A 12,351-nucleotide genomic window follows, 5' to 3' on the forward strand; every position below is an offset into this window, starting at 1 on the left:
GTCAGGTGAACTTCATGATTTCTTTTTGTCGAACGTAAACTTTTCTCGCACAAATTTTTGTTGTCTTTTTTTCAGCTTTTTTTTTTGAACGGGAGTGGACCGCAACACTCCCGAAAGTGAACCGCAACACCACCAAAAGTGAACCTCATGAGTTTTTGTTGTCTTTTTTCATACTTACTATTTTTTTACGTCCGCTGACCAAGCAAGTGGACCACAGGGACTGACCGAGTAAACTACATCCAATATAGAAGCGAGCTTCTTTGAGATATTATTTTCCTTGTTTTACAAGTGAGACAAGTGAACCACGAAGAGTTTTATAGCAAACTGCATGGGACAACAAAATGAGCTTCAAAGCCACATCTATCAGTTTTATAGCAAACTGTATGAGACAACAAGACTCCTCGTTGAATGCAATGAACCACAAGACTCCTCGAAGTGGGCTGCATCAACACATTTCTCTCTCGAAAATGAACTATTTAATGCTTGTTGAAATAAACTTCTCAACAACTAGTTTTTACACACAATACATCATATCCCAACCGGATACATTTGATCGACAAAAAAAATCCACAAACAACGGTCTAAACTGCATGGCTGCTTGCTCCGAGCTGCACACCGCACACACCCGCATGGCACCACAGCAAATGACGACGTGCAACGCCAAGGCGTCCAAGCTACCATGTAGAAGTGAACCTCATGCCGACGCCAGCCGAACTACATAGAGGCATTTTAACAAACTTCATTAGAAACTGAATTCACCCAAATCAACATCCATACTCTGAAAAAATACACACAAAACTATTTGCTAATGGGCATGAAGTGCACAAAACTACACTGCGTCGCGGGCAAGTGAAACTAAAGTGAGCTGCCGACAGGAAACCAAGGTGAGCTGCAAATACACCAAACGCATCCCATGGAGCTTCTTCATGTGCACTCGCGCACTGCACGCACACATGCAAGGGACTGCGGTGCACCCCGAACCTCAGAAAAAACAGAACGGCGACCTCCTGCGTCAAAACTGGCCATGTCAAAAAATGGTTAAACTGATCCAAAAAAATAGTCATCATCGAAGTGCGCTTAACTTTTTTCATAGGAAAAAACAAATGAATGCGATGAACTACAACATGGGGTACCTGCTGCTCCCGGGGTTGGGAAGCAGGCACACGCGTTGTCCTGCTTACTTCGGCCTGGGCTGAGCTGCACCTATCGGTCAACACTTGTGGCCGAGCAGCACCTATACATCATCGTGGATTGCACGCACACGGGCACCACACTGCAAACCCACGCCTTCGTACTACACAGCCTGGCTGCGGGCGCTGCACACCAGCCAAAAAATGCAATCCTGTCTACTTCCTCATCTAAAACGAACTGATGGTCCACGGTCAGAAACTGCAAGCGCCGCAAAGCACACGCAACGTTGCAGCAGTCTACACCGGAGACTGGGAACCACATCACGCCTCCGAGCTGCACTGAACCGATGGCCATCGCCGGACTCTGTGCTGCTCGAAGAAGGCTTGGGGGAGATGGGAGCTCGGATCATAAGTGCCTCTGGTCTGGGGAAGCAATGGTGGGATAGATCTGATGGTGGTGGTGCGGACCTGGTCGGCGATGGCTGGGTTTGGGCTGCATCGCCGTGTTGCCCGGACTGAAGTAGGACCGCGACGACGGGGAGCTGAGGAGCAGGGTAAGGTAGGGTAGCCTGGATGCGCGACCAGTCATTGGGAGCGCCGCGAGGGCTGCGCCAGAGAGGAAGAGGAGGTGGTGCCTCCAGCGGGAAGGCCGGAGCAGACACGGGAGGAGGGAGGTGGAGGATCCCGCAAGATCTGGCGGTTGCTGGGATGTCACCGGTTGCCCAGATGTGGCAGGGCGATAGTGGAGAAGTGGTGCAGTGGGGGTGAGGCAGGTGGGAGCGGGGATGGGGATGGATCGCAGGGAGGAAGACTGGAGCAGCGACAAGGTGCGGGGAAGATGGGCGGCTCGCCGACAAGCCCGAGGGAGGCGGAGAAACATGGAAGGGGACGGGCGCTCTTTCGGGTAGGCAGGGCGGTCGACAACGGATGTGGATGCCCCGGTAGCTGGCGGCGTGGGGGAACGCGAGGGAGGGGGGAGGCAATGAAAGAAGGTGGGTGCGGCAGTGGGAGGGTGGGGGCGGCGAGGAAGAAGGTGGGGAGCGGGGGTGTGGGGGTTGCCGGGAGGACATGGGGTGGGGTGTTAGCAGAATAAGAATTAGTGTTAGTAGAATAAGGTCTTAAGGGGTGTTATCATAATAGACCCACCCTATATATCCAATTGGATGTAAGTTAGCATGGAATATTATTGTTGACATCACCTGAAGGTGAATACGTTGGGAGGCAACACAATAAGCCCCTATCTTTCTTAGTGTCCAGTTGAAACTCCAAAACCACAAGTATTGCATGAGTGTTAGCAATTGTAGAAGACTACATGATAGTTGAGTATGTGTACTTGCTAAAAAGCTCTATTCTTGACTCTTTCTGATGTTATGATAAATTGCAATTGCTTCAATGACTGAGATTTTAGTTTGTTAGTTTCCAATGAAGTTTCTGAACCATACTTGACATTGTGAATTGATTGTTACTTAAGCATAAGAAATTATATGATAAAATCTATATATGTTGTTGTTATAAGAATGATCATGATGCCGTCATGTCCGTATTTTATTTTTATCGACACCTCTATCTCTAAACATGTGGACATATTTTTTGATATCGGCTTCCGCTTGAGGACAAGCGAGGTCTAAGCTTGGGGGAGTTGATACGTCCATTTTGCATCATGCTTTTATATCAATATTTATTGCATTATGGGTTATTATTACACATTATATCTCAATACTTATGGCTATTCTCTCTTATTTTACAAGGTTTACCATGAAGAGGGGGAATGCCGGTAGCTGGAATTCTGTCTGGAAAAGTAGCAAACATTGGAAACCTATTCTGCACTGCTCCAAAAATCCTGAAACTCCGCGGAAGATATTTTTGGGATTAATAAGAATTATTGAGAGAAAGAAACACCAGAGGGGGCCCACACCCTGGCCAGGAGGGTGGGGGCGCGCCCACCTCTACTGGGCGCGCCTCCTGTCTCCTGGGCCCCCTGGTGGCCCTCCGGTGTCCATCTTCTGCTATGTGAAGGCTTTTACCCTGGAAAAAATCAAAGGCAAGCTTACGGGACGAAACTCCGCCGCCATGAGGCGGAACCTTGCGGAACCAATCGAGAGTTTCGGCAGAGCTGTTCTGCTGGGGAAACTTCCCTCCGGGAGGGGGAAATCATCACCATCGTCATCACCAACGATCCTCTCATTGGGAGGGGGCCAATCTCCATCAACATTTTCACCAGCACCATCTCCTCTCAAACCCTATTTCATCTCTTGTATCCAATCTTGTATCCAAAACCACAAATTGGTACATGTGGGTTGCTAGTAGTGTTGATTACTTCTTGTAGATGATGCCAATTGGTTTATTTGGTGAAAGATCATATGTTCAGATCCTTAATGCATATTATTACTCCTCTGATTATGAACATGAATATGCTTTGTGAGTAGTTATGTTTGTTTCTGAGGACATGGGTAAAGTCTTGCTATTAGTAGTCATGTGAATTTGGTATTCGTTCGATATTTTGATGAGATGTATGTTGTCTTTCCTCTAGTGGTGTTATGTGAACGTCGACTACATGACATTTCACCATTATTTGGGCCTACATGAAGGCATTGGGAAGTAATAAGTAGATGATGGGTTGCTAGAGTGACAGAAGCTTAAACCCTAGTTTATGCGTTGCTTCGTAAGGGCTGACTTGGATCCATATGTCTAATGCTGTGGTTAGGTTTACCTTAATACTTCTTTTGTAGTTGCGGATGCTTGCAATAGGGGTTAATCATAAGTGGAACACTTGTCCAAGTAAGGGTAGTACCCAAGCACCGGTCCACCCACATATCAGATTATCAAAGTACCGAACGCGAATCATATGAGCATGATAAAAACTAGCTTGACGATAATTCCCATGTGTCTTCGGGAGCTCTTTTCTCATTATAAGAAATTGTCCTGACTTGTCCTTTGCTACAAAAAGGATTGTGCCACCTTGCTGCACTTTATTTACTTCCATTGCTTGTAACTCGCTATAATTTATCTTATCACAAAACTATCTGTTACCTACAATTTCAGTGCTTGCAGAGAAAACCTTACTGAAAACCGCTTGTCATTTCCTTCTGCTCCTCGTTGGGTTCGACATTCTTACTTATTGAAAGAACTATGATAGATCCCCTATACTTATGGGTCATTAGTGACATGCAGATCTTTGTGAAGACAAAAGGCCTTTGAGGCCTGGATGAGAACCAGAAGGCAAGACACTGGCAAGGCCCCTTTGCCGAGGACGCCCACGAGGCCCCGGCAAGACTCTTTCCGAGGGCGCTCACAAGGCCCCGGCAAGACCCTTGCCGGGAATATCAGCAAGACCGCGGCAAGGCTTTACCGCCCCGTCGCGGACCCAGCTCAGCGGCCGACCCACCAACTAAGAAAGTACCCACGTGGCTATGTGTGGCTTCTAGACCAACTAGTCAAGCACCTGCGTGGTGGCATGCAAATCTTCGTGAAGACACTGTGACCGCACCAGCTCAGCAGCCAGCCAGCCTACATGGCACTACATGCCTCGTTGGCCTAGACGCGTGTCGAAGCAAGACGAAGCAGCGACGGATGGAATGGGCTTTGTTGCCGTCCCTGATAAAGCAAGAGGACACCTAAGTAGCACATTAAATGTGTTTTCTCCTGTGATGTCAGGCGATAAGCTTGTACACTGTACATACTATCCACCTCATGTGTGCCACTATGGCGACCCCTTTAACCTATAAAAGGAGGCTTGAGGCTTACTGAGGAAGGATTTAGACTTTTTGGACTACGCACACACCGTAGCTAGTTCAAGAACTCAAGAACACTCAAATATATACCAAAGCAAGACTAGGGTATTACACATCCTCGCGGCTCGAACCTGGGTAAAATCTCCTCGTACTGACTCACCAGACCCGCTCTTTTCACAACCTCGCGCCCGCCAACTGTAGAAGGGATCCTCGTGGACCCATAGGTGTCGTTTCCCCGAAACTACACTATTCTCTTGGAGATCTATTTGATCTAACTCTTTTTGCAGTGTGTTTGTTGGGATATGATGAACTTTAAGTTTATGATCAGATCTATTTTGTCCATGAAAGTTATTTGAGTTTTGATCTCTTATATGCATGATTATTTATAGCCTCATATTTCTTCTTTGAATCTTTGGTTTAGTTAGACTGACTAGATCGATTTATCTTGCCATGGGAAGAGGTGCTTTGTGATGGATTCGGTTATGCGGTGTTCTTTTCCAGTGACAGAAGGGGCAATAAGACACATATTGATTGTTGCAATTAAGGATAACAAGATGGGGTCTATTCCTACATGAATAGATCTTTTCTACATCATGTCATCATTCGTATTGCATTACTCTGTTTCTTCATGAACTTAATACACTAGATGCATGCTGGATAGCGGTCGATATGTGGAGTAATAGTAGTAGATGCAGGCAGGAGTCCGTCTACTAATCTTGGACGTGATGCCTATATATTGATCATTGTCTGGATATCATTATAATTATTTGAGGTTTTATCAATTTCCCAACAGTAATTTGTTTACCCACAGTGTGCTATTTCTTGAGAGAAGCCACTAGTGAAATATACGGCCCCGGGTCTATTCTTTATCATATTCTCCTTTGAGGTATTTTTTATTTGCTTTTGTTTTCAGATCTATTATTCTAGAAACCCAACAATACCTTTCTGCACTTTTTATTTGCATATTCTATTTCGCGTTTATTCGAGATCTATTGATCCAATCTATCACAATTTTATCCCATCAACTTGACAACTTCCTACGCCGTTACCCGTAAGAGGGATTGACAACCCCTCATAAGCGTCGTGTTGCAAGTATTTATTCTTTGTGTGTAGGTACCGTTAACATAGTGTTGCTTGGTTCTTCTACTAGATTGATACCTTGGTTTCATAATTGAGGAAAATACCTACCGTAGTTGTGCTGCATCATCCTTTCCTCTTTGGAGAAATACCGACGTAGTTCAAGCGACATCAGTTATCAATCCAGTAGGAGGACCAACCAACACTATGTAAACAACACCTGCATAGAAACAACAAATACTTACAATCCAACGCGTGTAGGGTTGTCAATGCCTCAAAAGTACTAAGATAGATTATATTTTATGGGATTTGATAATATATCTAACTAAAACACAAAATAAAATAAATAAATAAACATTGCAGAAGGTATTTTTGGTTTTAATATGATAGGAAATAGACCCGGGGGCCGTGATTTTCACTAAATACTTCTCTCAAGAAAATAGCATACGGTGGGTAAACAATTTACTGTTGGGCAATTGACAGAAAAACTAATAATTATGACGATATCCAAGGCAACGATCATGTATATAGGCATCACGTCCAAGATTAATAGACCGACTCCTGCCTACATCTACTACTACTAGTTGACCCGTTGCGCCAAATGGCGCAGAGACCCGCTAAAGACATGTTGTCGATGAAAATAGTTTCATTTTGTAAGAACATATTCGATGTTGGTAGTAGAAAGCCTATGGTTAAGTCATACTATATTGATAATATGTTTATGACGCTGAGAAATCTGAGTTTGCAAAAACAAATCTTATTTTTATAACATGCATAGACCAACTAAGGAAGCATTTTTTTAGTTGAAAATATAGTTACCACACTGAGAAATCCAAGTTTGAAAAAATATCAAGTTTGCATAACATATATAGACTAATTAAGGATGCATTTTCTTAGCAGTGTTTGCACTAAACTTTTATTTTCCATGTGCACAAAAAGAAAAACCCTCTCTGTGTTGTGCATATGGAGGCATGGGTATTTGAAAGGCTCATATGCTACCTAGCCTAGTCCAAGAACAATTCTTTGTGTGGGTCGTCCGGGTACCTAGCCTGGTCCAGGAACAATTCTTTGTGTGGCCTGTCTGAAGTAGAATATGAAGCAGCAGCGCCTGCATCCATCGTGCATGTGTATTTTTTTTCTTCCTCGGTTCCTCCTTTGGGCGTGAGAAGCGTACTCAACTGGTGATATTTTTCCTTTCCTATTATTTCGGATTACTTGGCATGCATGGTAACACAAATGGCCCATTACGCCATATAGCACAATGTCCATTTCAAACACGAAGTGTTTTGAAAATTAAATTAGGTTTTAGCATGGAGGAATAGTCCAGACTTGAAACAGCAGATGCAACCACTTTACCAATTCAAACTCTTTAGCAACCACTTATGATTATCATGTCAAATGGCACAAGGTGTCGATTTAGACTAAGAGTTATTTGAAAAGTGTTTCATTTGTTCTTTACAAAGTGTTAGATACAATTTCACTACACATAAGAATTTTCAAGCTCAGTTAAAAAGGTATTTTTAAGCATACAAACCACAAGTCGGCGATGCAAAATTGTGGTTTAGTTGTGGATGTCAAAATGCTTGCGACAAAAAGGGCATTAGTTAGTTTCCTTTAGTAGGGACAAACGATGTAAATACACATCTTAGTTTGGTAGGAGAAAGCCCTATTTAAAATTAAATCTATGTTCAGTTGCTTTAGCTGTGGTCAAGCACACATAGCAATAAATATAATTTTCCTTAGCAGAAAAATGGTGTTTGTTGTTTACAACTGGATGCATATGCACATTCTATTTTGGTAGCAGAAAGCCCAAGTTTAAATCATCCCATGTTGTAAACACGTTTATTTTTTCTAGTACTCATTTGTCTAGGAAATGCACACGCTAAGAATTTCAAGTTTGATGTATGAAAAAGAATATATTTTTACAACATCTATAAACCTGCTAAGAAGGGTCTTTTAGCAGTGTTTCTATTAAACTTTTATCTTGCATGTGCAATAAAAGAATAACTTCTGGCGCATATGAAGGCACAGGTATCTGAAAGGCCCATATTACCTAGTGAAACTCTGCGACTGAAACTGGTGAGATTTCTCCCTTCATATTACCTCGGATTTCTCTGCATGCATAGATTTAGTTGCACCAAATGACAGAGTCCAATTTGTAACCCATTTATATGAAAAATTAAGACTCATCTCTTAAAATATATACTTGAGGATGCATAATTTGTTATGTTATTTGGGTAATATAAAGGCATGCTTTTTTAAAAGAAAGCCCACTTAAGACAAAGAGTATGCACAAATACTAACATCAGTTTCTGTACGACGATGGGAAAGTAGATATTCAATACTAGGGTATTGGTAGGTGCAAGAAAATGTCTGAGGATACAACAGGAGCATAATAAATAACATTTTGCTTCTGTCTAACTTATGAGCACATCATGCCCTTTATTTACTCTAGGAATATCTCGTACTCTTTAGCTATTTTTCTAAGTGCATGCCAATTGATCTGAGTAAGCCGCTTTTTCAATATTGAAGAGAGAAATTTGAGGCTGTCATGCCCACTGCTGAAATTAGACTGGGCATTATTCTGTAGGGCTTGGGGCACGGAATATCGTGAATCAATCACAAGACAAACATCAGTATTAAGCAAGGACTATAGTAGAAGTAGCTAGAGATAATAAACAGAATAAAGGGCTATTTTTCTATAAAATATATTTTTCACTATGAACAAGATTTGTTTAATTGAAATTAAATGTCAAGAAGTTAGAGAGCATGATATAATAAGTTCGAGAGAATGATTTGATGTTGCTATTCAACTGTTGAATAGATATTGAAGGCACATTACATAAGAGTCCTGGATTTTACATATCCGAAAGTAGGCGCACCATGAAAGTGATAATCATCCAATTAATAAAACCATTATTCTAAAAAAATATTAGACATTGCCTCATATATATACTAACGGGAGTAACTTTCTATTGGTTAGAAACCGTTGTGCTGACAGTTATTAACACGCGCTTTTTTTAGACGCACTATGACCATATATAGGATGGAGACCATTCTCATGCCAATGTCTAGAATAGCCAATCTACATAAGTCCTAGTAGCATGCTCCTACAAGATTCTTACAAAAACCTACATGGGTATGTTCCCAATAGGAATGGATATAGATTATGCTTACAAAAATGCTGCACTCTAACACTCCCACCGGAGCACAATTCAGCTCCCACAATCAGTAATCAGCATGAAAACTTAAAAAACAAGTTTGATAGAAATCAATGTTCAGGAAAGCATGAAGCATAAGCGAAGCGACAGGCTGACGCTTAGAGCAATGGTTGCTTAAGCATTTTTTTAAATAGAACTGCAGGTTTTGGAGGTTGTAGACCGAGAATTAACCTGAGTAGACGATGCGGGACCTTGGGGAAGTTGGTGACATATTTCCTGAATGTGTATTGGCCTGTGTTGCCGCGACAGCATAGATCTGCAATGAAAGAACTTCATTATAAAGATATGTTCCCAGCCTAGTCCTTGCTTGGAAAGAGAAGCAAAAAATAAAAGGATTATGCAATAGACACACTAAACACCAAGGCAATGCAAAATATTCACTGGTTTTACTCATATTTTCAACGACGCATATAAACTGGCCCTAAACATTATATTAATTAACAATAATGAAAAGAACTTCTTAAGGCACTCAGTCACAGGTTATGATACTACCACCTACCATTTTTACACTGTAAAATGACCATGTCAGTACTGATTTTATATGAAGCTACAAAGAGATAATAATAATAATAATAGTGACATTGATGAAAACTGAAATCACAGTATATATAAAACTTGGTATCACACCCTCCTTACGTCATGGCAGTACCTGACCTCTATTCTAATAAAATCATATTATAACAATTTGCATATATATACTGACCTCTGTTATAATAGAATATATATATATATGCTTCACTCAGTGTGCCTACAATTTTTAGAATGTAAATTTTCCCATGTTTTGAGAAACCATTTTAGGATTGCAAGGAACAATTTTGCAAAGTATAACATTGCAAGTAAATCACAAAGAGTTATTGAGAAGCTACCTAGCCTGTAGCATGGAATCTCTTTCGTTAGCACACTCAACCAAGAGCACCATTACAGAGAACAAAGAGGTGTAGTCAAAATAATTTGTTTCATGTATACTTGTAAACAATATTGCCATTTTCCAATAAATAAAGTCATTTCCTGAAAAAAAAATGCAGGAAAAAGAGGAACAACCCAGGATTATCAAACCACCTCAACCCAGGTGGCTCACCTCAACGAACACTCGGAAAAGCATGTCGGGTTCTTGATGCCAGGCACCCTCTCGACATTGTCGCCTAGTGAGATATAGCACGCCACCGACGGCGTCCTCTTCCTCGTCCCCCTCTCTACTTCCCCACTACATGTAATCCACAATCTGACTCCCCAGATCCTAAACAAAGCACCATCGGTATCTTTAGTGTCTGAAGTGGAGAACCATCAAGGGACACTGTAAAACAAATTATTTGCAGGTACCAAGGTGCAGCTACTAATTTCCCTTCCAACCATATGAACCTTTGCCATACAAAACATTATTATACAAAGCTATACATACATGAACATAGCTACGTATTCATTATACATTATCTTGCAGAACATTTTAGAACTACTAAAATAGCAGCTGATGGTAAGGAAACACCGTTAGATTTTTCAACAAATAATCTCCAGCTGCTAATTTCTTGGGCGATTACAAACATACCCAGCGTCCATGTTAACAGGATTTATTCAGACAGGTCCCCGGGGCATGCTCACACTCTATTCTATGTTACAGATAGCTTAGCTATGCAAGAATTATCAGGGTAGTCTACTCTATGCGATTCAGTCAAGGTGTTGGTATCAATTACGATAACAGCGATGATACATGTGTGTGCCATATCCACCGGGAATTGAACTGAACTACTCGGGCCCCAATATTTCATAGTGAAAATCAGTAGAAAACTAAAAAGAATAAATTGTAATTAGTTTTGGTAGAAACATATTTCACATTAATTTTAATTAAGCAGAGCAGGGGAATTTCCTCAATGAGATGTGTCGGTGTGTTCATAAGCAATTGTCAGCAGAAAAAGATAAATTGTCAGGATGCCGACAACATGGATCAATGGAATAAATATCACAAATGAAATGACAGTGAAGGGGATATGAATCTTGACTCTGGATTGAACAAAGTAAATGGGATAAGCTCACCTTGCCGCAGAGAAGACGGACACCCAACTTCAATAAAAAAGGTGAATACGCCAAGCAAAATCTGCAAGGGGAATCTTAATTTAGACATGATACCACCTGAACATAGCAAGACATCCGGATGTCTAAAATGCACCTCACCTACTGGAATCACCCTCGCCTCAATGAAAGAAATATAGCGCAATTCGACCCTGAATATGAAGCAATAAGACATAATGAGACATGCTCAACCTGCAATGAATGAACGAATTGTTTGAACCTACACTGAATAGTTCATGTCCATCCATCCGTATGCTACTTTCTCATCAGAACGTCAATCCCAAAGATCTTCTGCTGGAAATATAACTTTATATTAGTCAGCTGACACAACACCTTAACTATCCAAGGGGTTTCCTAATACGCAACACTCTCTCAGAACATTTGACGAACAAATCAAGGGAAGTTTTCAAATCAGCATTACATGTGTAAAGTCATAATCCCAGAACATGATAAATAGCGTAGTAGAAAATTTGAAAAGCACAAAAATAGTTATTAAAGATAGCACCATCGGGGCTAATGTACTATCTAAAAGTGCACTGATGCCTAGTATGTAAAGTTACCTAGAAAAACTCCAGCACATGAAAGGTGTGACAAAATAAAAGGGAAACAACAATCCTCCTCAAGAAATGGTGCTGATAGGAAGACATATTCCTTTTCATATACTGTGGTGCAAGAGTTCAGAAGAAATCAGGCTCACCTATCTTGGAAGTATCCGACTGCTATAGGGACATCAAGCCACAATATCTCCGGCCACTCAGAACCAAAACAATATGCCCTATCTTCAGTTTCAGACTTCCAGTCAAAGGAAACTGTATGGGCCAAAAATAATCTTCATAGAACATAGCAAATACATGTTGCAAAACAGTCAAGATCGTTTGAAAATATACACATCTTACCCTGCTGCTTGTAGTCCTCGACGACCTGCTCCTTCTTCCTGTCGTTGGCCGCGTCCCCTCCCCTGCAGCCATACCCCATTGCGGAGGAGTGCTGCTGCTTGCACTCCTCGATGGCATGCTCCTTCTCGTATTGTTATCCGCCTCTCACCCCCTGCAGCTCCACCCCAGATAGCACAAGGTCACAATTTATATTCAGAGCTATTTGAAAAGTTGTGGTCCCAAATTCGTTTTC

General features: G+C 41.6%; 1 long non-coding RNA gene across 1 annotated transcript; it reads right to left on the reverse strand.

The window, feature by feature from the left end:
* Positions 1-335: 335 nt before the first annotated feature.
* On the reverse strand, positions 336-6,110 carry LOC119329152. Its single transcript, XR_005159325.1, has 2 exons — positions 6,050-6,110; positions 336-1,007 (listed from the first exon to the last, which is right to left on the reverse strand). It is a non-coding gene; the product is annotated as an uncharacterized LOC119329152 (long non-coding RNA).
* Between the last annotated feature and the right edge of the window lie 6,241 nt (positions 6,111-12,351).

This window comes from Triticum dicoccoides, chromosome 1B, assembly GCF_002162155.2.
Source record: "Triticum dicoccoides isolate Atlit2015 ecotype Zavitan chromosome 1B, WEW_v2.0, whole genome shotgun sequence".
NCBI lineage: Eukaryota > Viridiplantae > Streptophyta > Magnoliopsida > Poales > Poaceae > Triticum > Triticum dicoccoides.